Source organism: Lissotriton vulgaris, chromosome 6, assembly GCF_964263255.1.
Source record: "Lissotriton vulgaris chromosome 6, aLisVul1.2, whole genome shotgun sequence".
In the NCBI taxonomy this organism is placed as follows: domain Eukaryota; kingdom Metazoa; phylum Chordata; class Amphibia; order Caudata; family Salamandridae; genus Lissotriton; species Lissotriton vulgaris.
This window is the reverse complement of record NC_141694.1, coordinates 887006829-887031803: the sequence shown is the minus strand read 5'-3', so window position 1 is coordinate 887031803 and position 24975 is coordinate 887006829.

The window sequence follows — 24975 nt, the reverse complement described above, 5'->3', positions numbered from 1 at the left end:
ACCTACTGTCACCCTAATCCTTTTATGGTCAAGTTTGCTAAATTTTACACATGTCATGTTTGTATGCACTGCCAGTATAGTAGGGGATTCTCTACATAGGATTGCAGGCAGGCTGGCCAGGGTCCATCATATCTGTGTGATCTTTCTTGATGTGTGGACAGCAGTGTTGGTGTATGGTCATCTTGTGATGGCCTGTCTTCCGAGTCACTTGGGTACATGTGAATGTGTGCACTTGAGTGGTGATGAAGTGTGCAGTGTGAAGGGGTGACTTTGTCAGTGGTGTTGATGTGTGTGTGCCCCTGCAATGGCTACTGCACACATGTGTTACCCAGGAGCTGAGTGCCTGTTAGTTTGATTTGTCAGCCATGTGCTTGTTATTGTGTGCACATGTGGTAGCTGTAGGGTTGTGCACTGTGCAGTGTGTTGGTGTGTCCTTGCACTCCTGGGGGACACCTATTTGTTGTTGCTGCCAGTTGTGAGTATGAAGAATGTGTGACAGCCACGTATGTGTTGTATTTTGGTGATGAGCCATGTGTTTTGTTACTGTTTGTGCTCACTGTGAAGACCTGCTCAGCCACACTGACATTGCCGGTGAGTTTTCTCATGCATTGCTGTCACTTAAGCCATTTCTGGATCCAGTATGTTATGTGGGATGTGGAGTTATTCCATCCCCTGGCTTTGCTTCTGATGCCTACCCTTTTGGAGTGACTCCCCCATGTATTTGTGTATATTACACTCCTGACCTGTCCACTACTGACGTACACACCACTTCACTCTCATGTCACCTAGCCCATTGGGTTGGCAGTGTGTGTACCTTCCCACCACTTCATTTGTTACACTATGCTTTGTGGTGCTGATCTCTGTACAGGACCAATGTGCCACATATGAAAGTTTCCCAATTAGTAATGTGGGATTTTCTTGTACTGTGTGGCAGTCCTGGTTGCTTATGTGCTGTGCAACTGTTTGGGCAGCACGTTCCTCTGGTCATGTTGTTTGCACCTGGGTGTCCCTGAGTTGAGCATCTGTGGGTGTTGGGTTAGCTATATGTATAATTGCTGAGGTACTGCTTACTTTCCCGAGTGTGATATTGTCTGTGTGCTGTGCTGATTTTTGTTGTGGAGTACATGTTATGACACTGAGATGTGTGTGCTACTAATTTGGTTGTTGTGCACACACTGCTTATTGTGTATGAAGTGCTGTGAGTGTGGGTTGCCTTGTACTTGCCTGATGTGCACCCCCTGATGTCCAGCTGAGTTTGCTATGTGATGGATTGGCATGTGCATCTGTTGTGTTTTTGTTGTGGATGTATGCAGTGTTTGGCCTATGTTGTCTCTTTCAGCTGACAGATGCTCTGTGTGTGATGTTCTATATGCATGACATTGTGTGTGAGTTGTTAGTGCATTGTGATACATTCAGATGTGTGTTGCAGGTGTAGTGTGCATTACTTGTGTGTTTGCCATATGCAGCAAGGTGGATTAATATTTCTGAGCTTGTTTTGAGTGCACATTAGTGGGTTGTCCTCCTATGTTTGACCTGCCACTTGTCAGGATTCTGCATGTGCATGCATGTGTTACACTATGACACCATGTTGACTTGATGGGTGGTGTGACATGTCTGTCTGTGATAGCTTATTGTACCAATGATCCCAGTTTGTGTCCAGGATTGTTTTGAGATGCTGCACTTCTTGTTTGTGTTGGGGTGTGGTATCTGTGTATTGGTCCTGAGTGACAATGCAGTGTGCTCCTGTTCTGTCTGGGTTCCCATTGCCTTTCCACTGTTTGGCTGGCCATATGTGGGTCTGTTGTACTTCTGTGTATGTTGTTTGTGAGGTTTGTGTTTGGCTATTGTTTTTCTGCCCGCATTGGTTCAGTCATCCCCGAGTGTGTGTGTGTGGTGTTTGTGGATGCACCCCAGGGAGTGTGATTGTTTGTCACTGTACTGACAGTACATTATTTGCACCATTCTGTGTGTTTGACGCTGATGTTGAGTGGTGCAGGTGTGAGGTGGGTGGAGGAGGGGTATGTGTGGAGGATCCAACTTGTGTTTGACAGTCATGGAGTGTGACTATGAGCCATATGTTTTGTGTTGATAACATACACATGTCAAGTAAGTTAAGACAGATGTGTGGCTGATCACTGTTTGACTTCAGACACTTCCTATCATCCCTGTGCCTGTGCATGGCTTGCCTTGCTATCTCCCTGAATTTTTGCATAGTGGTCACAGTGGTTTAATTGTACTCACTGTGCCAGCCATGTCTGATTTCATGGCCTATGGGTGTTGTGATATGTTCCTTCTCTTTCATGTGATGTACACATGCTTTGTGGCTTGCTCCATGGCATTCCAGCACTGTCCACCTAATTTTTGACTTTCTCATTTATTGTCCTCCATTGCTGCTAACATATGGTATGCGCATGTGCTCTTGTGTCAGTGTGGGGTGTGTCTGGGTGACTTGACAGGCAGTGTGTACAGTTAAGTGGTTGTTCATATTCAGTGAGTGTTAATTTTGTGATTGCACTCAGTTTGCTTGACATGAGTGGAGCATAGGTGTGGGGATGAGGGTTACCCTGCCCCTGAGCTTCTATGCAGAGTGTTCCTCTTCACCCCTACCTTCTGAGACAGGTACCCTGGTTGTTTGCTGTGTGTGGTGCAGTGTCTGGATACACCTGGCTGGTTAATTGTGCAAGGGGGTACAGGAGGGGCACACAGCATGTCCCCTGATGGGTGCGGGGGCGTAGTGTAGGTTGGAGGTGTGGCCCTATGATCTCTGTGGACTGCCCATGCCTGAAACAGGCCCTGCCTACTACATTATTTTCAGGTTTTCCCGAGTATTCACTGCTGCGGTGACGTGACCAGGAGATTGCAGTGATTTCACGGTTGATGGGTGACCTGGATGCGGAGGGGTGATTTAGTGGCAGGTAGGACATTTGTGGGTACACTGGGGGATATTTTCCTGTCCCCACCAGAGTGTCTGATGTGGACAGGAACCGTATGTCTGCACAGGAGTTGTGTGATGTGGTTGTGTGATTGCGTACCTGCGTCGTTGTCCGCGAAGGTGCATTACTTGCTGGTAGTGGATCAGGTACAGCTCCAGAAAGGCGTGTAAAGATGGATCTATTATAGTCCGGACCGGGTGGAGGTGACCGGGAGTCTGGTTTGGCGCTCCGCTGTCGTCCTTTCACTGGCTATGGTTGGGTGGTTTCTCCGCTGTGGTGTAATGGGTTGTTTGGGGCATCCTGATTTATTCAGCGGTCGAGACGCGATTCTGCCTGCCAGTGGGTCTCTATTGGTTCCCACCACCGCAGTGGCTGGAAGCATGTTCATGGCGGTTCATGTCGCACCGTGGCAGATAGGAAATGGGCTATGTTTGCCCATTGTAATATGGTAGACGTGAGGACCGCTGCTGGCGTGCGGAAAATGACATTTTCTGCCACCGCCAGCACCACGTGGTGTCTCCGCATGCCATCATAATGAGCCTCATAGTAACATCTTTCCATTTTGAGAGGTAATAAATTGAGCACCTTCAGTCATTGTGGCCTTTTTAATGCTAAGAGAAATGTATATAACAATTACTAAAAAGAATACAGTGCAAATTTTTAAGCAAAATATATACATAAATATTTTTTTCTTGATATACTTACAATGTTGAGTTTGATTAAAAATGTAATGCTGATGCACCTCCTTTGATGTTTTAGTTCAGATTTGTTGAAGATGTTTCTGTTGGTAGAAAGAAAGATCATTTTAATACTTTTGTTTTATTATGTACTAGGTGGTGGGGAAATTGAGAGAAAGTGGGGTTTTGGGTTGGTATTTTAGGTAATACTTTTATATAAAATATTTTTATACTTACTTTATTTCTGAGTTTATTCTTCACGCTGTTCTTTGAATTTTAGTATGCTTTGGAAAATATCTGTAAAAGAGATATAAATTTACAAGATAGCTATTAATTATTTATATTTTATAAACATTTTGTGTTGAAGAGTAGTAGTACGGTTACATTTGAAATAGATTTTCACTTACTTTGTGCAGTTTAAAATCTTTTTTCTTCAATGAAGTTCTGTGTTCTGGCAGCAATTCGGCAGAGTTTTGCCTTCTTTTTTCTTGAAGGTCTGAGGTGTAAAATAACCATTATTTTCCCGTTGTTTATATAGTGTTTATTTAATTGATTGTTTTATGTGATCAGTTTATTTTATAAGTGTGAGCCTTTTATTCTTTGTGGTTTATTGTTTCAAATTGTTTGGGTAGTTGTTTTCCATATATGTAAAATGCTTTTTTTTATACCTATATACTGGCAGATGCATCAACGAAAATACCTCCCGGTAAAACTGCGAATCGGTAAAACAGGCAGATACCGAACGCAAAACCAGAAAATGCTATGCATCAAACAATTAATCGCTAAAAAATAAAGAATCCCTAATAACCCCCGCGGTAAAATACCGAATCGCTAAACAGACAATCGGAATTACCGACCCCCAAAGCGGCCATCGGAAATACCGAATCGGTAATAACGAATCGCAATGGTGTGCATGAAAACTCGCTAATACCGAAAAACCCAAAAATCGCTATTTAGCCTGAGCAAATTAAGGGGAATCACAATCAGGAGGTAAAGTAAACGGAAGGACAGAAAAAAAAAATTACAACCCCCTACTGCAGGTGCACACAATCAGTAACCCTTCAAAAAAGCCCTGGGAAACCCCATATGTCTTCCAAAATGGCTGCCCTGTACGTGCTTGCTAGGAGGAGGAGGATCAACGCCCAGGGCCAGCGCAGGAGGATGATCCAGGACAGGATCTTCAGGGTGCGCATCACTTTGCTGGGGCAGACCGAGGAACAGGTCTACGACAAGTATAGACTGAACCGTGCCATGATAATGTGCCTAATAGCAGACCTGGTACCATTACTGCAGCACGAGACCCGTAGGACCCACGCCATACCAGCCCATGTGCAGGTCCTATGCTGCCTGCACCTGCTTGCGTCTGGAAGCTTCCAGGGGGTAATAGCTGAGACTGGAGGCGTGTCGCAAAGCGCTTTATCTCGCTTCTTCCACCGGTTCCTAGAGGCCATGCTGACATTAATTAATCGCCACATCACCTTCCCCACAACCCCCCAGCAGCTGACCCGCACCAAACGGGAATTCTACCAGGTGGCACAATTCCCCCATGTCATAGGGTGTGTTGACTGCACTCATGTCCCCATCTGTCCTCCATCAGCCACCGAATAAATTTTTCGCAACCGGAAGTCATATCACTTTCTAAATGTGCAGGTGGTGTGCAATGCCAAGTACATATTTACGGACCTTGTTGCCCAATTCCCCGGGAGCACACATGACGCTTATATATTCCGTCACTGTGGCCTCCACAGGCGCCTGATCAACAGTGAATTTGGAGAGGGACACCTACTAGGTACATATTGATGCATCATCGTACTCTCCACCCACTCCATCCCCACATGTATATGTTCAATCATGCTGATGTCCATTCTCTCCCCATCCTGCAGGTGACAGCGCATACGCATTGCGTGAATATCTACTCACTCCCTACCTGAACCCAGCGACACCACAAGAGCAGCGCTACAGCAGAGCACACACCAGCACAAGGAATGTGGTTGAGCGTACATTTGGCATCCTCAAGAGCCGCTTCCGTATACTGCACAAGACTGGAGGTGCCTTGCAATACGACCCAGTGACCTGCTGCCAGATCATTGCTGTGTGTGCCATCCTGCACAACATCGCCACACGCAGGGGGATACCCATAGAGGTGGACGGAGAGGATGAACTGCGTGCACAGCAACCACCCCCCCAACACCGACAGGCGCATGTGCCCAACACAGCTGAAGGGCAACGGAGGAGGACATACATCACACGGAATCATTTCTGAGACAGGTAAGAGAGAGACTTGACAACAGGGCTCGATTTGCAAGGGTTTAATGGGCATGGACACCTGAGTGGTGCAGAGAAACAAAACTAAAACATGCTGCTGCTGCAGTAAAAGTCAAACTCAAATAGCACGTCCTCAGTACGGGTGATGCGTGCGGCACTTTGGTCTGGCCATGGTTACGTCACCAAGGACAGTGTAACTCAGTCACATGTTCACTTGCGTTTGCCGCGTACCCCCAGTCTCTTGTCCTGTGACTCCTCGACTTCTACTCGATGGGAGTCTGTGGCAGTTGCATTGCGGCCACTGCGCCTCCTCCCGCTGGTGTCTGATAGGGAGACGCTGCTGACACTGGAGGCTGCCTCACTCCCCTCTTCCGCCCCCAGCATGCTGACACTGGCTGACCCAGGCTGCATTTGCTCCACTGCGGTGGTCACCCTCTCAAGGGCCTTTGCCACATCCCCACAGTAATGACCTAGGTCCACTTGCAGGGACACGGACCTGCGGGACAGCACAGTCGTGGTGTTGCAGAGCTTTTCGATGGCCTTGTTGGTTGAAGTCACTGCCAGCATGATCTGCCTGTGGCGACGCCGCTCACTCTGTTGGCCTGCCACTACGGCACGTGTGAGTTCTTGCAGGCACAGCTTTATGTCATTGTTGCCGGCAGCCGGCAGCTACGGCAGTGGTGTGCTCACGCATAGCGTCTGTCATCTTGCTAAGTTTGTTGCATAGCTTGGTCATGGAGAGTTTCATGGCACCCATGTGTCTCCCCTGCAGGCGCTGGACACGCAGCATCCGGGCCTCCACAACTCCGTACCCTCCGGACAGATCGACTGGTCTTGCAGCACCACGAGCCGGGTTCACAGCCCTCTGCCTGATGCGCTGTCGTGATGATGTTTGGCTGGTTGGAGTGACGACAGCCTGGCGTGGAACATTTGGGGGTGCTGAACTGTGATCAGATTCCATCAGGGGCAGGGAGGGAACTACAGCTCTGCGGCTCTGCGGAGTGGCCTGCACTGGTGGTGGTTGTGTTGGTGGTGGTGGTGTCTTGGACTGGGAGGTTGGTGGTGGTGGTGGTGTCTTGGACTGCGAGGTTGGTGGTGGTGGTGTCTTGGACTGCAAGGTTGGTGGTGGTGGTGTCTTGGACTGCAAGGTTGGTGCTGGTGGTGGTGCCTTGGACTGCAGGGATGGTGGAGGTGTCGACCGCCGTGGTGGTGAAGGGGAGGACATGTCTTCAGCTCTATGTGAGCACTCGGCTTCTGACAACACTGGCGTCTCTGAGATGACGAGGCAGGCACTGTCGTCTGAATCGTAGGGGGATGCATCTGTGTGTGAAACAGTACATAGTTCTAATCATGGTCTATTATGTTGAAATAGCAGTGGCATCTCACAATAAATTACATTTTCTGTCTGACAATTGGCCCTTAGCTGCAGTATTAATCTCCGTGCTCTGGCATGCACCCATTCATGTATGTACTACAACTCCCATGGTGCAACACTTTGGTGAGGGTATGTGTTTAGGGCAACACTACATGGGCACTGGGTCTGGCATGGGGGATTGGGCAGGGACTTACTATACGCTGCATTGTTACGCTGCCATGCTTCTTACCTTGTCCTCCTTCCGCAGCACCAGAGGTGTCCAGACGTGTGACCCCCCACAACAGCTTCCCGTTCTATGGTGGACTCCACTAGATCCTCCAGGACAGTGTTTGGCGTCACGTTGGATGTGCCCCCTCCTGTGCCATCAGCATCCTTGACCCTCTGCGCAATCTTCTCCTTGGCCCTCTTCCTTAGGTCATACCACCGTTTTTTTAGGTCGTCGATGCTGCGGTGGGTGACTCCGCAGGCATTTACCTTGTCCTTGATGCGCAGCCACATCTTGCGCTTTTCAGCCTCTGGCACCTTCAGGGACAATTTGCCAAACAGTCTGTCATTGTTGCTGGTGACACACTCGATGAGGATTTCCAGCTCCTTATCAGAGAACTTCCTTTTGCGCTTTCGGTGTGTGTCCTTTCCCTGCTGGGGGGCCTCCTTCTCCATCTTCTCCTGCTTGCCTTGTCCTGCTCGCTACAGGTTCACTCTTGGTCCTCAGCTCCTGTGCTCTGCCTCCTCCTCAGTGCAACTCCGAACACAGAATGCAGTGTGGCTGTCCTACTTCCTGGTTGTGATGTCATCGGGCCGCATCCGATGCGTCGCGTAAATTGCCCGTTTTCGCTATTACCGAAATCGCTAATACCGGATTCACTAATACCGAATCGGTATTAGCTAACTCGGTATTTGCTACTCATGCGGGTGAACTTTCGCTATTTAATAGCGATTTTTACCGATTCGGTAAATTTTACAGATTTGTTTGATGCATCGCGGTTTGCATGTCCTTAATAGCGATTCGTTATTTTTCGCTATTACCGACGTGTATTACCGAATGTTAATGCATATGCCTGTTAGTCTGTTAAATATGTTTTAGGTTATACTTGATTTTGAATGCTGTGTGCATATTAATTCATTATATTTTAGTATTAATTATTACTGTGTTTACCAACTATTTTAGTTTTTTTATTTTAATATATCAAAAATAGTTTGTATTACATTTATTTTATATGGAATGCTTGTTTATAGTTAAAATAAATGTTGTGGTTAATATATGTTAGTTGTTATCATTTTTGAGCTGTCGATATGTTTTAAAACCTGATATTAATGCTGCCTATATTGTTGTCATTGATATTTTGGACATGTTCGATATTTTATGTAACAATATTTGTGTGTTTAATAATGCTGAAAACAATATTTATGTTTGGCGATAACATGGTGTTGATATTTGTGTTTTTTTTTTAAATAAGTATAGGTTGTCGATAACAGCGTAATCTTGATTTTTGTTTTGATAAAATGGTACATCGATATAGTGTCTGTCGATATTATGTCAGAGATCCCTCTGTATTACTTTCATGGGACACCATAGATCTTTTGCCAGTATTATATCCTGAGGTGCTCTAGGTTATCTCAACATGCGTTCTGTTTGTGTCGAATAAACTAAGCCAGAACAGCAGTTTTGTTGCACACCTATGAGCTTGATTTCAAAACACATTTGACTGCTCTATTATATGTACTTGGTGTTATATAGTTCAGTGATTAGTGCGAACACCCTTTACCACATCTTGATGAAATTGTGAAATTGGCCAGCAGCATTGTGAGACAAGAGTGTTTGTGCTTGTTTAGGGAGACACCTCCAGTTGTCACTCAAAAATAACAATAATGGTGGGAATATTCTCCAGTACACAAAAATTGTGGCTACAGCACGTCAACTTTGTCCGACATTACCTGAGGCATCTACCCCCACACAGACAATGGTGACCCTGCTATCCATGGCGGTTGGGCGAAAACTCATAACACATGTATACCATGCGCTACCTGCAGACAGACACCTGATGCCACTCCGTATAGAAGAGACCTGACAACACCTTAGAGATGAACCTGGCTCAACATACATAACAGGGCCTGGAGGGTGTCGATCGGAGCTCGATTTGAGAAGATACAATATAATATAGTGAACATAACTTACTTGTCCCCCAGGAGGCTCAATCCCATCTACACCACTTGAGATCACTGATGTGCTCATTGTGGTCTGGCAAAGGCAGATGTCCAGCACCTAGTGTGGCACTGCCCAAGTATTGTATCATACTGGTTAGATGTGCTGCTACAGCTTCGTACCTCATAAAATCAACCAATGATAATTGGGGCTCATCCTTTGCAACCCCCAAAAAAAGCTGACCAGGTGATTCACAATGCTTATTGTGGCTAAAAGGCGTATAGCGATCAACTGAATTGCTGTGCAGCACCCCACATAGGAAGTGAGGAGAAAGATTTATTGGAGTGGGAGGCTGCTGAGGTGGCGCACATGAGGAGAACCCATAGGGAGGCAAAGGTAGCAATGTCCTGCTTTCTTGGGGCGCAATGACTCAAGCACTGCTGGAAACGTTAGAAAATGGCCAATACATAGTGGACATACAAGCTGACCCAAGAGGGGTAGCTCACTATATGAGAAGAAGGCTGAACACATGGGTATTGAACTTTCAAATTAATTGCGAGCTAGGGCCTGAGGACAGGAGGATAGAAGGGAGGATAATACTAGTATCCTTTGGGGGCCATAAATCTTGATGGAAGCTGGGACGGAGGGTACTGTATGTTCTATTTTATGTTATTGAAATTGTTCATGTTTAAGCTCTTGACTGTCATACTTTCATGTTCCTTAGGTCAAGTGTTGCACTGTTGATCATCACCTAAAATTGGGCTGCAGTAGATTTGCCCTCTACCTTTTGATTATAGGACAAATGTTTTCTATTACTGACTGTGAAACAACTTAATTGAATTTTCTGTTCAGCTTACTGCGTGGCGGTTACGATAGCTCGTTGTCCTGTGGTGATTTATTACTATACTGTAACATATGCTGCAATGTAATTTGAAATGCCCATAAAGAAATATAAAATAAAAAAGTAGAATATTGCAACACAACATGAGCAGATTACAATAGCATAACGTCACATTAGCACAACAGTACTATGACAGCAAAGCTAAACACAACAAAAAAAACCTGTACCACAACAAATCACGCTAATACAAGAACTGGTTAGACATAGTCACAACAGGAATGCCCGCACCTGGCCACAAAGGCAAATTTGCTTCATTCTGCTGGTGATGGGCCACCTCACACTCCAAACACTGGCTGCCACACACTACAGGAGCATGTCTGCCTCCAACTTCTGTCTCCCAGTCACATCATGCTAAGGGTGTCCTCGCACTTATCACTACCGGACTAAGGTGGCTACTGCTGGGACATCTCAACTCTTATGGTTTAGGAGTGACATGTGCTCTCAGGTTTATGCCTCTCTTTTACTGTAACATGCATTGCTGTCACTCTTACTGGAACTGCGAATTTTAGAGCCAGCTCAATAACTTTTTCTGAGGTGTCTTCAAGGATATACTGGACACTAATGTGCTTGTGTTCGTAGGAAAATACTTCTATTAGAAATCAACAAAACAGATTTCTTTTAAATTAATCCAGAAAGAAAGCAGATATACTCAATAGAGGATGGGAGTATACATTCTACCACTGTATTTGTTTTCAAGCAATCATTCTAATTTCAAGATGCAAATTGCATTCTTCTGAGACATGAAAGGCATGGAAGAAACCTGTGTTTATGTTAAATTAACTATTCCATCTTTACTTTGCAAAACTTCATAGATGTTCTGTCTTCCTCGTGATCATAGCCTACCTCACTCCACATCCTTGTTTTGGCTTTTAAGTCTTGTCTGATGTTTTTCTTTTGCTAGTATCTGCAGTATATATTATAGAAAATCCAGGCTACCAGCCTCTTCTAGATTCTTTTGGATCTTCAAGATCTTTGGTCCATTCTTCAACTGCGCGTCCATCTTCTGAAGAGCTTTGATCTTTCAAGGCCAGGAGTAAAATCCTTAGCTTTTGCTTGGTGCTTACCTCTAGTTAATACATACATCAGGGAGCCTGTACTGAGCCTTTGAAGGTGGTGCCCATAAAGATTCTTATAGTGAAGATATTCTTCTTGATGACTAATATGTTGAAAATCAAAGCCTCCATTCCCCTGGGTATTGCCAGATCATCTTGTGATCAGAATGGGTATGGGTTTCCTCACTATGATTGTTTTGACATTTTAAATGAGACCAAGAGATCACCCTTTATGATTTTTCCCCTCCTACTGGCTAGGCATTTATTGATTTTGGCTCCTTCTACAATGGAGAGAAAGCAGCCAATACTGCACTGAGGTATTGATTTAGATCTTGGCAGATCTTGTTCCACTGTCACTTTTCTGACGGTTTCTCTGCCAGACTACTTGGTGGTCTGCCCCCTCAATTTAGATGCTGGCTGGTCTATGGACAATAGTCCGTCCGAGTACCGCCATCTCCAACAGAATTTTCTTCCAGAGTCGATGGCTTCATAGGCAAATGCAGCTGTTGGTGAGAGTCCAGCAAATATTACCAATAGGCCAATTAAAATGTGCCTTTCCGTTGACGAAACTGTGGTGAGTAAACCTCAACACCTGAGTTAGGGGAATTGAAGGAATATCTTGAACTCAATTGTCCAAGGCCTTCCTATGCTGCTGCTACTTGACCATGGAGAAAATCAACTCTGCCATAGCTGGGATTGAATGTAAGTGTCTTTTTTACTTGTTTTCCTATGAATCATGTGCTTACATTTGCCCTGGATTTGTGCATTTGTACATTGCTCTTACATGAAATTTGTATCTAATGTGTAATGCATAAGTGTCTATTTTACAATTTATTAAGGTAAAATAAACACATGTGTATTAACACTTCCAAAACAATGCAATTGTTCAATAAAAAATATGTAAAATTAAGTGAGATAATGCTATCATGTTTCTTTTTTTAGAAATACTAAAAAAGCCTTTCTGGTAAAAAGGAGTTAGGGTAGGAGGGTTTATAGAGTCGTTTATTTTGGTGGTAGAGGGAGCTGGAGTGGGTGGTGTGCTTGTGTCTGTATGTTTCGCAGTTGCATTTGGGCCTGGTGTATCTTGTGTAGGTTTGCATGTGTGTTTTTTGGCTGGAGTTTGATAATCTGGTGAGTGTGTGTGCTTGTTTGTGTTTGGTGTTTTGTGTGTACGTGTGTTTTTTTTATGAGTGTGTTCTGGTGCTTGGTATGCTTCGGGGTTTAGAGTCTATAGTGTGTGTATGTTGTTTGTGTTTCTATGTGTGGGTGTGTTTATGTGTGTGTGTGTGTGTGTGATTGTTCTGCTTGTGTCTGTTGGAATAGGTGCCTGCAAAGTAGTTAGTGTTCTTGGGAGTGGGGTGGAAGTTTGGAATTGAGTTGAGGAAGGGACAGAAGGTTGGGCTGGTTGTAAGGCTGAAGTGAGTAAGTGAGTAAGGAAGCTGCTATGCTATATGTTAACAAAATAGAAAACACATTAGTAACAGCTAATTCAAAAACAGACACTGCAAACATGTTTAGTATGTTTAGTGGCACATTAAAAATAATTGCTTACCTGTCTCAACTCCACCATGGATTCCTGTCAGGGCTTCACTAAATAGGATCTGGAAGACCTTTTCCTCCCAGGGCTATAGTGGTAATAGAGGCTAAGAGAACCACCAAAAGTTTAGTTCCCATGTACAGATGCAATGCATGCGCAAGTCTATATGAACTTTCCACCAAGAGGGTGATTTTTAGTTCACATGCGCGCTTTTGTCAAGACAGTTTGAGGCAATCTCACAGAGAGCCTACCAAAAATTACTTTGATTCAATTTCCACTGATCAGCTTCACTTCCACCAAGGCCTTGAATCGCCAGGCAGTAGAAATAATGAACAAGCAATTGGAGCAAAAATACTGTCCAGGGTTCATTTCATACATGAAAAAGAAAGAATTGGTGCAGTTTCTAAAACTTGATTGAGCAGGCTGCTCACGTCGGAATTCTGAAATGAGCTCTTTGTAACTTGTAACACTTTCTGAACAGAGTGCATGCATATGTAAAGTAAAGCTTGAGATCAGTATTTGAGTGGTTGCAGTTTCTGCCATACGATGGGAGAAATAAAACGGGCCCAAAAAGTAATATCCTTTAGTAGTGTTCATTATATACATGTGGCTCACAACGTCTGTTCTCAAAGAGGCATTTTATAAGTGTCTCGAAGTGCCGAGACACAACGTGTGGCATAAATTAAGGAGGGATAAATCAGTTGGATTAAATGCATTGTGAAGTGAACTGCCTCAAGTTACTAGAGTTATGGTAGTGTTTATGAATGACGCCAGAACGTAAAATGCCTCCAAAACTAAAAACTGATATTAAAGAAGAGGTTCTACCCAACAATTTTTGACATCCAATTGTCAAAAAATACAATTACATAATTGTAACACAGAATCTCGGAAACACTTAGGGCCTCATTTACTAAAAAATGGCGTAGCACCACAAGCCTTTATGCTGTGCAGAGGTGCATAATTTCAGAAGCATTGGAATGCATTGTATTAACAACAATACAGCACATCTGTGTGCTTTTCCCTGAGCTGGCACACAATTGGCTGCCATCTGCCAGCGCGGCTATCCTTGTCTTATGTTGCAAGGGCACCTGCATTGCGTGGATGATTGTTTTTGTGCAGGAAGGGACACCTTACTGCATAAAAAACAATGCAGCACGCATAGAAAGAGGAAAAAAAATGAGGAGTAAGTAAGTATTTATCTTCGTTGCACCACTCCTATGCCTCCCCCTGGGGAGGCCTTGAGTTCTGACACATTCCCAGCTTTACAAAACATTGTAATTATGGGAATGTCTAAAGTTCCATGGATGTTGCATGGGAACACCCACAGCAACACCCATTGAATGCCACTTTCATGAAGAGTAATCCGTAAAAAGAGCCCATATTTACAAGGCCACAAAAAGTCACACAGGGTGACTCTACGTGGGCTTGTAAATATGGGAAAGCTCATTGATACTCTAGTGCATCAAAAAAAGTAATGCACCAGCAGCGTAATGGGCTTGCAAATGAGCCCCTCAGTCTGCTTGAGTTTTAAATGTCAGTTTTGTCACTATCCCACTTTTATCAGCTGAATCATTGCCCTTGTTCCATAAAATCACAGTTAAATTTCAACTATGGGCTTCTCGGCTCAAACTGCAAATTGTAACCGTATTGAGCTGACTTATTTCTAAAAATAATATTTGGAGGGGAATGGCCAAGATGGCGGCGGAGTAGGCCGTGCCTTCAGTCCCCTCTGGCGCCGCTTGTCGCATAGCCTTTGATATTGCCCTGTTAGGCGCCCATCTAAGCCAGAAACTGCGGTGCCGCGACTCCAGGTGTTGTCTGGCAGTGACTGGTGCCCGAAATTTGAAGCTTGAGCCTGTGGACGGTGGTGTTGCGAGGTGCGGCCTGGATGAGTGGTGTACCCGGGGTGCCTGGTGGTCGGCAGCGTGAGGTGGCCTCCCGGGCCCAGAGAGGTGTAGTCTGCCCAGCGGAGCGAGAGTGCCTGGAGCGGCCACTGCAGCGATGTGGAGGACTCCATCTGGGCATCCCTGGTCCACGAGGAAGCGGGGGACCTGCAGCGACGGCACAGCGGAGGGGCCTGATGATTCCCCGCGGTGAAGGAGACGGGGGGACTGGGCCCGCCGTGAGCGAGCTGGAGCGAGGGTGATACCTGCCGCCCGGAGACAGCGCTGATCTATCCTAAGGCACCGGAGAGTGCAGGGAGCATAGGGGCCCCACCGGAGGTGCCCGTGGCTTGGTCCGTGGTCGGCGGTCGGCGGACACCTCTGGCAGCCTGAAGCGGATTGGAGGTGAGGAGCGGTGCCTTGGGTTGGCAGAGGGCAGGGCGGCTGGCCTGACTACGCAACTCCCCAGCTGCGGCCCGGGACTGCAGTAGGCCTGAGGCCTGAAGTGTATTGAAGAGGCCCAGTGCTGGAGGGGAGGCCCTTCCCCTCCCCTATACCTGATCGCACAGTGGAGGACTGTTGGGCCTCGAGTCTGTTCTGCCGCCTCCCGCCGGCTAGCTGATGACGGTTGAGCAGGCCTAGCCCCTAGGGATTTTGAACTGGGAAAAGCCTAAGCTGAGGGAGCTGATGACTGACGGTCCCTTGAGGGCCTTGCCTTGCTATGGTAGTAGCGGCACAAACCCGGAGGTACCTCACTGGCCCTAGACGAGAGGCCGCTAGCAAGGGGGTGTTTGAGGAGTGACACCTGAGCATCTGGTTTGCCCCTGCCCTGGAGTGCTGAGCGTGCCTGGAGAGGACGAGAATCTTGTGGTCCCTGCTGCGGCAGTGATACCGGAGGGGGTACTCCCTGTACAGCAAGCAGGAGCCCTGCGACGCCTGAGGCCCATAGTCGGCCTTTGCCTTCTTGCATCAGCTCTGGAAGGAACCAAAAGTGATCACCGCCACAGCCCGAGGGGAAGCACCGGAAACTGAAGTCCGGCCCGCCGCCTGGTTGTGAGCAGGGCCGGGAGTCCGTCACTACCGCTTCCAGGCCGTGCAGGAGAGACTCCAATGTGAGGGGAGAAGTAACATGGTGGTGCGGTTCCAGCAGAGCTCCCGTGTGTTAGAGAGAGCCCTGCTGGTGCACAGTAAGGCCCTGGGTCCCAGGAAGTGCCCGTGTGAAGAAGCAGCTGTTCCGCGGTGCTCCCATGTGTCAGGGAGAGCCCCGCCTTTGCCCGGAGAGAGAAGCGCTGTCCTGAAGATGGAGCCAGCAGCAGTACACCGTGGAGTGGGCGCGAGGCACATTACTGGTGCCTGCCCCCACCGCGAGCCCAGTAGATGTTCCTGCCGCCTGCCCAGAGGAGCCCCGCCGGTGAGTGGAAACGGGCTGGGGGCTCCGGGCGAGTGTTGGTGCCAGTGCAAGGCACAGAGTCAGAGTGGCCCTGTGTGCTCAGTGGGCCGCTCAAACGATTGGGTATTTCTTTCTCGTAGAGGACCCCCATGGGGGTCCCAAGGCCCGTGGGTCTGTGCTGTCCCTGTTGTCACCCTCATTATTTCTAGGGCCCCATGTGCTCCACCGAGGGGGGTAAGTTCTTCATTATTTGGGGCATTATTATTGGCAAAGTGCAAGGGCGCTCCCTGAGGGCAGTAGTTGTGTCAGAGCCCGTTTGGTTCCCCTATGTTCTGGTCCCCATGTTGTGCCTCATTATGTTTAGAGCCTGAGGGGCTCCCACGCTGTGGCCATTGATTTTGAGGGCCTGTGTCCTGTCCCAAGTGTTTGAGGGGACCTGTTTATTTTCCGAGCCAGATGGCTCCAACAGTTGGCGCAGTCTTGTCATGAGGGACTAGTGAGAGCCCCTGTCGCAGTTCTTGATTCCCAGCTGCCCAGCAAGTAGTGGGAAGCTGCACCGTTTAGGTGCAGGGAGGGATGGAGATGGCACAGAGGTGCCAGGCCGTCTACAGCTGCGCAGCACTTAGTGCCAGCTGCAACTTTTAGGCTCTGTTGTTGTTCCCAGCTGCCCAGCAATTAGTGGGCAGCTGCAATGTTTAGGTTTGCGCAGGTGGCGCACGCCTGACTGGCGCTGCATTGGCAGCACGCCCTGACATTCTGGACACAGGGCATTTGAGCCCCTTCTTGAGATGGCCAGTTGGCCAGGGGGGCTGGTATGTGGATAGGGCGCAAGGCCCTATTGTGATTTTTTTGCACAATGTGATTACTTACTATGTTTGTGATGATAATTGCCTAATGTGATTTATGTGCTAAAGGTGATATGTGCTTTAAATGTGGTGCTAGGAAATGTAATGCATCTAGTATGTTTTACGTACCCTGTGTTGATACCTCTAGAGATGGTTTTACCTATGGAGGTTGGTGTTAGTGAGAGTTTACTTCACTGTGAGTTACGCCCCTAAATGTGAGTTATTCTTAGGGAGTAGGGTCTAATGTGTTTAGACTAGTGAAGAGATTGCCTACAGTATTTATACTAGTTAGGCCTACTGTGATTTAGGCGTAATGTGCAATGGCATTATGCCTGTGATACCTCTAGATGTGCTTTCATGCTTAGGAGGTTGTTTTGCATAGTATAGTTTATACTAGAGCGGTTATGTGTCCTTGCGTGATCTATGCCTATGGTTATTAGTATTGCGTAGTGTGTACCTACCTGTTACCAGTGGTTACTGGTTGTGGTCTATAATTATTTTGTGCTACACTTATTCCATGTTCTAGAAGTGCTATTTCTGCTAAGTTTTGATTCTGACAGTGGCCCATGTGGCCCTGTCCTGGTGTAAATAATCCCTTGTATATATTGCCCGTGCCAGTTGGCACAATGTATATTGTGTGATTAATATCTGATGTGTTTTGACAATACAAAAGTCATTTTTATATAACCTTGCGTGGAGTTCCTTTTGTGGTGTGCCTAGGATGCTGTTGCTGTTGTGTGCATGCGCAAATGCTTAACACATTGCCTCCGGGATAAGCCTGTCTGCTCATGCCAAGCTACCAAGGGGATGAGCAGGGGTTATCTTGGCGTGTGACTCCCTTGTCCTGACTAGAATGGTGGTTTCTGCCTGGCTCTGGCGAAAGCCTTAGCCAACCATAAATCCCAGTTCTAACAGGTGCCCATTGATAATTGGAGAAATGTCGGTTAGCGACATTTCTCCAGTTATTTTGAGCTGGAACGTCCACTTTGCATCTCAGTAAAGATGCAAAGGTGGGCATTACGGGAAAGGGCGCCAAAGCAAGGATTCACACAGTAGCGTGACCTTGCTTATATAGCAATAAAATTATCGCTGCTTTTCGGCCAAAAACGTCCGCAGAAGTGTTGATAATTCTTTATCGCCGCCTTGTTGATATGCCCCTGAGTTCTTTCCTCTGTGGTGCACATACCCTCTAACTCTCCTCACATAAGGCATACTGCAACCATGCAATGCTCAATCATAGTCGTAGGTGGGCACCACTGTACCTACGTTGGACATTTCTGGCCAGATTCGAACAAGCATTTACAATGCAACGGTTTCGCCTTTGCAAAAGTTAGAGCTATTTGCATTGTAAATGACAAACGTTTTATTTATGTGTTGTTTTTTAAAACAGATAAATAAATGGCATTGTCATTTACAATGCCAATAGCTTAATCTCTCGCAAATGCATGAACTATTGCATTTGCACCCACACACACACAGAACCACACAGAGCCACACACACCCACACACACACACACACACACAGAGTTAAAGCACATTGAAGACCGCGTGCCTATTAAGAGATGGGGTTCTCTCTGGAAGCCGGTAATAGTTAAATGGATTCTGAGGCACTAAAGGTGTTTCTCACATCAATGCTGCTATACCCTGGTAAAAAAACAAAAAACTGAACATTATCCTTTTAACTTTAGTAATACATTTATGAGGTGTTTATTACAACAACTGTGCGTGCACACAAAAGTCTCCGCTCCTCCCCACCCCTCCCCCGTGCTTCATTAAGATTCCTCACCCGGAGCGCTCCTTCTCTAATTAACAGATATTGTCGTGCAAGGATTAGGTGGAGGAGTGGGTGTCCACTGAACAGCCCTCTTTATGTGGAAACGGACACTCAGGGGGCGCGAGGAAAGCGGGACCCCAAACTGCGCTTTCACTTTCGGTTTAACCGCCTCTCCAGTTACACACCCCGATGCGAGGGGGCTGCCCACGCCACTTTTAGCTCAAATGAACCGTTCAGGTCTGGGTCTTAACAGCCGCTCTGCAGCCTTATAATTTATTGTTCTTTCATCTCACCTTAAAGATAATTACTATTTATATATCACGCATAACGAGCCAAGACAAGGACCCGATGCACGAGCATATTTTTTAAAACGAATTCTTTAATGTCATCGCTACAACATTTTATTTGGTTAATTAAATAATCCTACATGTCGGTATACTCGCAGCACCGTTTAAGATAAAGGGAGTTATGTTATGTCGGCGGCTTTTCACTTCACGCTGATGTTTACTGCACGTGGAGGGCTCGCATTCTGCACGATCGTGCATAAAACCCCGGCGTCTGCCTCAGCGAAGTGCTGAGGGCAGGCTCGGGCGCACAGCACTCTCCGGGGCTCTTGCACGTTTCACGAATCACGGCTCTGACCGGAATCAAGCCTTCTACATCCTTGTGCCACTTGTGTCCCGATAATACACACACGTTCAAAGGGTAATATAGGAACATGTACTGGAACAAAGATTCAGAGGTAAAATTAGCTGGACGGGAGGGTTAATTCATGGCCCACATGTAATTGTGGAGAGCGTTCACTTGTGATTAATTCACGCACTTGCCTGTTAAGACACGCACGCATCTGTTGGGTAAAATGAACAAGCACTTAGGGGAAATAGTCATGTTCATTTTCAAGAAATTGCAAATGCAGCTTACCTCCTAGCAAAGCCAGGAAACTGAAATTGCGCAACCCACCTCTGCAAACAACACTTTCAAAATGGCCAAAACAAACCTTTAAAAAAAAAAAACTACCACCCACTGCCGCAATGACGATCGCAAAGGGGCGGAGAGCGAAAAAATCGCCGGAACGCCCACAAATCAGCTCCGACAATGATGGACAAATCTCTCTTCCAATGGCAAGCCTCCATTTATCGAGCTAGACAATGGAAGAGAGAGGCGGGACAAAGCCCCGTAGTGGTAAACATAAGATTTCGCTTGCGCGTGCACTGCTGCGCAGTGTTACGCCAGGCGAAACCTACAAAGTGTAACCCAATGCAGTGCAGCAGACAGAAATGCTGTCTTGTATGTGACAGGAAGGGAGCAGTGCAGCACTATTTCTACAGAGATATAGCAGTCTCCTCCCCTCACCCTACAGCCAGCGTAGAATTTTATTGCCAAGTGCCACACACTCACTTTTACGCCATAGTGTAACAGGATGTGCACAAGTTTAGCATAGGATTTGTACTGGAAGAATTCCCTCCCAGTATAAAATAATATGCCCAGACAACTTTTAAAACTTTTGCCTGCTTTGGAAGAGTGCTGTACAGGGCAGCGCCCATGCAAAATCAGAAAGTAAAGGAGAAATACAAAAAATTACCCTTTTAAAGCCGGCTTTCAAGTGGCATAAATGTTTTATCCAAAACTCTTCTGCTGTTAGTAGATGGGTTTTCCTTCAAAAAACATGGGTGGGTGCATGGGAACGACCATACATGTACCGCCTATGAAATGCTCTCTTTTGTCTGTGCTTCATGCTGCATTGCATTACTTTCAGGTAGCCTTTCAGTGCAAAATACATTTTGTGGTGGAAAATATAAAAAAAAGAATTTTGCACTGGTTTGCATCACTTCTGTGAAGCAAACACAGCACAAAATGTGTGCATATCTTGCCCTTCAAAGGGCTATTTTGTGGGTGTAGCATGCTATATCACATCTCATGGTTCCTATAAAGTACAGTGCTTCCTGCAGCAGTGACAAGATTGCTGTCCCATGACCAGAACACATGCGAAGAGCTGTCAAACACCAGTGGCGGCTGGTGACATTTAGAAGTGGTAGGCGTAATTGTTTTAAAGGTGGGAGTTACGGAGAGCAAGCCTAACAGACATGAAAGGGGTTTGTGAGAGGGGGTTCCTCCGTAGAGAAAATTTTCGAAAACAAAAGTGGGCAAATAGTGTTTTTTAACTGTTCCAGCACCACTACAGCCTCCGTGGGAAACCAGATCGATAGACATGATGCAGTTAGTTATGAGCATCTCCAGGCCCAAAATCGAATCTGCACATGAAGGAAGAAGACAAGGCCCAAATAAGGGCCGGTATAATTGAACTTATAACACCCAGCAGATAGGCTACCATTAGCAGGGGTTGTATAATTATATATTTATTTACAGTTTAAAATACAGAGATCATTTCAATATTCTGGTTTAATATGTGTATATATAGGAAAAGAAAATAATTATTGGCAAGCAAAAGAAACACCTCTGCAAAACGATATTTTATCACAGCACTTCCAAGCTATTCTGCCTGTATACAAATGAAACAGTGTGCACAGGCTGCACAGTCGAGTTGTGCTGCTTTGTTCTCTTGATTCGTGGACTGTAGGCAGACTGTCACCCACTTCTAGGCCAAGCAAGAAGAGATCACTGCAAAAAACACTGACACCTCCGTCTTTGAATCTATTGACATGTTTTTTTTAAATCAACTGCACGTGCAGCACATCTGCTAACCCCATGGTCACAAGTGTGATGTAATGTAATGGTACTTGTATAGCGCACAAATCACCATGAGGCATCTCGGCGCTTGTACGAATACAGCTGAGGAACCCTTCCTGGCCTTTCCCTGTGAAGTGCCCACTTCTGGGCACCCCCAAGGTGACGCCAGGCATCCTAGCGTTGTTTGGGCTGTTGTGGAGATTAAGCAAGCTATTGCCCAGAGGTGCAGAGTGGGATCCATGATTAGAATAGGCACCGAGGCGAGAATTATCAGGTCCGGGGAAATTGAGCCCAAGAGCCGCCGGGCAGGAATTGAACCCTGGTCCCGGGCAAGACCTCTGCATCAGGGTCTGCCGCTCTAACCATTGAGCCACACTTCGCAAAGCCTTGCAAAGGCAAGGCAGGGATTTCTTCCCCACAGCCTGAGCCCATACATTATCATACCCACCACCCTCTTCCCATCAAACGCAGCCATCTACTACCCGGCCTGGTGGCTCCACGTCCATGTGTCCTGACAAATGGTTTACATTGCTCGGTTTTCGAAGGGGTGATAAAAAGCTGTCATTAAGCAAATAACCAAGTATGATTTAACACCCGTCCGGCAGGAGATATAAATGTTTCAGCTGCATGGGGTGAACAAATTAATGAGACCGAGAACTGTCACATATTTTTTTCCCACTTCACTGTCACACCAAATTGTGCAGGTTTGCCCATTTTCCAGTCAGGAGGCAGGTCATTGTCCACTTGCTGACGTCCTGGAGTATGAAAGCACGAGTCCGTCTAGTCCTCTATAGCGTGAAATGGAGAAAGAGAACTTTTTTGTAGTGGTAACACCATGAAATATAGTGTGAACTGCTCATGACCAGTACTGTGTCTTTGCTTGCAAAGGTGTACATAAAACCTACTGCGCTTTTGAGTGCGTCAACAACAAAGGCTGCACAGATCATTCACAATCACCCGTGTTAGTGCAAATTGACAAAAAGGACGTGTCAGTGTCAGTAAGAAATGGTTCTCCCTGCAACGCCTGCATGAACTCGCAGAGGTAGTGCTTCGGTGCAAGTGCACTGACAGCATGATACCTGCAGATCCAGGGCACAGCACAGCTCCCTATTGCACCTGTGCACAGCATTGCAAATGTTCACGATTCAGAGCCAGCACAGCAGATAACCAGGAGTACCAGTTACAGCAGGCAGCTCGGTGGCAAAGTGCGGCACCTAGTAAAAGGTACAAGCAGGCAGGAGCTGGTCCGTGCTGCGGCTGAGAGCGATATGGATGGAGTAATGACACACACACACAACTCTTTCCACAGAGTACACACTAGAATCACACAATCTCCAGCAAAGCAGCTCTGGACAGTTTGGATGCCATAATGCGACACCGGCCCACACGTGGGCCTTAGAAATACAAGATAGGATAAGGTTAATCACATCTCTACTGCTCTATATTCTTCCCACAATGTTTGATTTCATAACAACATTTACACAGCCTACGGAAGTAAACTCATTTCTTTCAGTGCAGCATTGCAATTTGCATTACTTAACCCAGCAATTAACTCTTGTCTTGGAAGCTCTGCCGCTGCCGACTCAAAGTGGAACGTTAGAGTTGAAAAATCAACCAGATCACAAAACTTTTTTGACTGGAGCTATTTCGTGACCCTGTCGATAAATTCAGGTGGTGCTTGGCACAAAATAGTCTTTTAATACTGCATAACAGAAGCAGGTTTCTGGAAGTCATAACGTATGACAAGAATGCTTCTGCATATTTATTATGCTGTATTTGGCTGGGGCGGTCCTGTGTGCTATTGTTTTTGTTATGATCTTTTTGTGATCACCAGTGTAGCTAGGTTGCTATGGGTCCTAGTCAAGCAAAGTAACTGCCCCCTCTCACTAGAGTAACATCCCAGTCTGTCAGCTGCCCCGACACTCCTCAGCTTTCTTTGACCGCATTTGCCATTTCAGAGTTAAATACCATTCTCATGCACACACACTTGTAGTTCCACTCCCTGCACTGCATTTCTGCATGTAAATGTGTAAATATAAATGTATGTATACTTGTAATGCGCACTATCACCTGACAGGCATCCTGGCGCTGTATACCGCTGTGGAACCCGTCCTGGCTTTCCCTGTGAGATGCTCCCTACTGGGAAAGCCCCAAGGTGAAACCAGGCATCCCAGCGCTTTAAGCTATAACCCTAAAAAACATTAAAAAACCAATAGGATTGGCCCTTGTAAAGTACATGCACACAAAGACATAACAAGCAGGGGCCACACATTAACACTGCTATCCTCAAACAATCATGACCCTCATGCTGCACCAAAAGGCATACGCCTCATTCTGCAATCACACAGGTTCAGCTTTCAACCTGTTGACCCCTTACCCTGCACTCACTTTAGATAATGTTAATCATGCATTCACACAGGCAATCTCATCACAATGAACACAAGTTGGTGGCTATCCTGCACTAACACACGTTCACTGCTCACACACAGGTACACTGCTCACTAGAAAGGAGCAGAGTTTGGACGGATGGTGGCATAGGAGGCACAGGTTGAGTATCTGGCGCATCGATCCATTATTGTAATTCAAAGATGTTGAGGTACCCTACACTGAAGCCTGAATATCCACAGAGGTTATCTAATCTCCCATCAGCCACACTTGGACCAGTCTGCAGACTATGTGAGTCTTATCTTTGTGGACTTTTGCGGGAAAGAGTCTTGGCATAAAAAAGTTCCACTTGCCTTCTGAAAAGCAAGGTGGTGGTTTTGTTTGTAGTTCAAGTGTATGGTAAAATAAGGAAAGAAGAAAACGAAAGAAAAAAATGTGACAAGTAGGTATGGAGGGCATGTACTTCAATAAAAAAATAAAAAGTAAAGATTCACACTGTTCTGCCATCTTGGAACAATAAAATATACATGCAGTGTATGCAGAATACTATTTAAGGATGGTTGCAAGGCTTTGAAGCTTGAAGCAGTGATGCCTGTTGCATTGCAAAAAACAGCTGTGGTCCAGGAGCAATGGCAGTAGAACTACTGTCACTCTCATTACTCAATTATCAGTAATCCTCCCTTGCAGGTGAACAGCTTGGTGGGTGGCCTAAAAGGAAATATTCCCTGAGGTTGATTCCCCTGGATGCAGAGTAACACAGAGTAAGTCATCAAAATACTGTGGTTCATACGGCTTGCCATCCTAAAGACTTGTGGTTGTCTACTAGGCAGAGCCAAACATTGGCAGAAAAGCAAATAGCTAACCCACTGCATACTTGCCTGTATGTTGTTTTGAAGAGCCAAACTAATTTGTAAATGGCACTCTGCCTGATGAATAACCACAGGAGTCATAACCTAAATCCCATTTTCTCTAAGCAAGGTTATGTATTATTCAGGGAAAACATGAGGCTGGTGAAACAGCTAAAGCAGTGTTTTGGTCGGACGGAAAACGCACAGAAATAGATAGAGTACAGGGAGCAGGAGTGCAGGGGGCCCCTGGGTCACATGCATAAGACATACAGTACTGGT